The sequence below is a fragment of the Chelonoidis abingdonii genome, chromosome 14 (genome assembly GCF_003597395.2).
Source record: "Chelonoidis abingdonii isolate Lonesome George chromosome 14, CheloAbing_2.0, whole genome shotgun sequence".
In the NCBI taxonomy this organism is placed as follows: domain Eukaryota; kingdom Metazoa; phylum Chordata; order Testudines; family Testudinidae; genus Chelonoidis; species Chelonoidis abingdonii.
This window is the reverse complement of record NC_133782.1, coordinates 39027818-39030496: the sequence shown is the minus strand read 5'-3', so window position 1 is coordinate 39030496 and position 2679 is coordinate 39027818.

Below are 2679 nucleotides of genomic sequence, written 5' to 3'. Positions count from 1 at the left end.
TTATCTAGCTCTTTTTTTAACCCTATTATAGTCTTGGCCTTCATAAAATCATCTGGCAAGGAGTTCCACAGGTTGACTGTGCATTGTGTGAAAAAATACTTCCTTTTGTTTGTTTTAAACCTGCTTCCTATTAATTTCATTTGATGGCCCTTAGTTCTTGTGTTATGAGAAGGAGTAAATAACACTTCCTTATTTACTTTCTCCACACCAGTCATGATTTTATAGATCTCTACCATATCCCCCCCCTTAGTCATCTCTTTTCCAAGCTGAAAAGTCCAAGTCTTATTAATCTCTCCTCATATGGCAGCCGTTCCATACCCCAAATCATTCTTGTTGGCCTTTTCTGAACCTTTTCCAAGTCCACTATATCTTTTTTGAGATGGGGTGACCACATCTGCATGCAGTATTCAAGATGTGGGTGTACCATGGCTTTATATAGAGACAATATCACATTTTCTGTCTTATTATCTATCCCTTTCTTAATGATTCCCAACATTCTGTTTTTTTGACTGCTGCTGCACATTGAGTGGATATTTTCAGAGAACTATCCACAATGACTCTAAGATCCCTTTCTTCAGTGGTAACAGCTAATTTACACCCCATCATTTTATATGTATAATTGGGATTATGTTTTCCAATGTGCATTACTTTGCATTTATCAACATTGAATTTCATCTTCCATTTTGTTGCCCAGTCACCCAGTTTTAGAGACCCTTTTGTAGCTCTTCGCAGTCTGCCTCAGACTTAATTATCTTGAATAATTTTGTGTCATCTGCAAATTTTGACACCTCACTGTTTACCCCTTTTCCCAGATCATTTATGAATATGTTAAATAGGAGTGGTCCCAGTACCAACCCCTGGGGGACACCACTATTTACTGCTCTCCGTTCTGAAAACTGACCATTTATTCCTACCCTTTGTTTCCTGTCTTCTGACCAGTTACCAGTCCATGAGAGTACTTTCCCTCTTATCCCATGACAGCTTAGTTTGCTTAAGAGCCTTTGGTGAGGGACTTTGTCAAAGGTTTTCTGAAAATCTAAATACACTATATAGCATGTAGAAGGTAAAGAGAGTGAATGAGTAAAGAGAGAGAGAGAATGTGATGGCATGTATGGGGACAGATAGATAGAAGATAGATAGATAGATTTGTATAACCCAACCCTAATTTTCAGGAAAATTGAAGATCAAAGACTAGAAAGCCTACGACATAAACAAGGTATCTTTTGCACTCACATAGCAATGAAAAGATATTACAGATGGGTAGCACAGGCAAGAAAGAACAAACTATGTGCGTTTCCGCTGACTTCAGCAACCTCAGATCAGTCCTAAGTGAGATGCCTCGGCTGACTGTCTATCTGGTTCACCATGACTGAGGCAGGTAGTCAAACACAAAAAACTGGTTGGTTTTATCACACTCTAGCTTTGTGCGACTAATCCCTCCATGTTTTGCAATGCTGGACTGTATACCAAGTATTAACAAAAGTCAAGAGACATCACAAAGAAAGGATTGACTTTTTTGGTGAGTAGACATTTTCAAAATTTGGTAAATAAACTGGGTTGTGCCTTAGTTGGTGTAAATCAATACAGTTCTCTTGAACTGAGGCTCTGAATAATTTTTCTGCCCTGCCTAGAATCTTGTCACTGTCAGAATACATAGTTTGCGCATAACTGAGACAAAAGTGTGTGGAAAATGTTAACATTCCAATTTTGTTGTGTCTTACAATAATTTCATATTGGCATAGATCACTACACAAGGCAAGGCAGTGTAATATCTGGCTCATTCATTTGTAGAGAAAAATCTAGTCTGAGGCTGGTTTCTCTGAACCATATCAAATCCTTATTCTGTTACAGACAATGAGAGTTTGCGTGTTCGTGTCAATGGCACCATATACCCCATGCTCTAGAAAGTCTTTATTCTAGGACAGATCAAAAGCATGTGTTTAAAACAGCCAATTGCCACCATCAGCATGAGTGCTAATAGCTGGATCTGGCCAAAAATGGCAGTTGTTTTCACAGGAATTTGCTTAAATTTTTTTTTGAAGAATTGTTTGTTTTGTTTTTGGTTTCAAGAAACAAAAACAAACAATTCTTCAGATTTGCTTATTTTTAGTTTATAATGAGAAAAGCAAACTCAACTCTGAAAAAAGTTTGAGTTTAAAAATCTGAAAACTAAGTACTTTAATGAAAAAAGTCACACTTTTAATGTTTTTGTACTTTAAATGCTGAAATATATCATGTTCTTGTTTTGGAATCTATCTATCTATCTATCTATCTATTGGATTTCCACTTAAAAATGGAAAATTTGAATGAAAAAATATTTTCCCTATGGAATCACTGCACCATCACACTAAATGAGTAGCCTGCTTATCAGAGATGATCAGCATTTTGAACTCCCGTTGATGGTCAGTCTGCGAGGGCTTTGCATCTCTGAAGTTCAGGCCAGTTACAGAGTTGCCGACATATGGTTTTCAATGCCTAACATTAACCAGCCAAGTTAAAAAGTTTTAGCCAACATTTCCTCTATCCTGTGTAGAAAGATCTGTTTTCATTCACCAATTTACACACACACATTCATACATGTGCAATATTAGATTACTCTCGCACAAACACATTCTGCTGTGTACCAGTTAAGACTGTTAATTTTAATTCACCCATACCTGTATAATTAAAATGTTATTC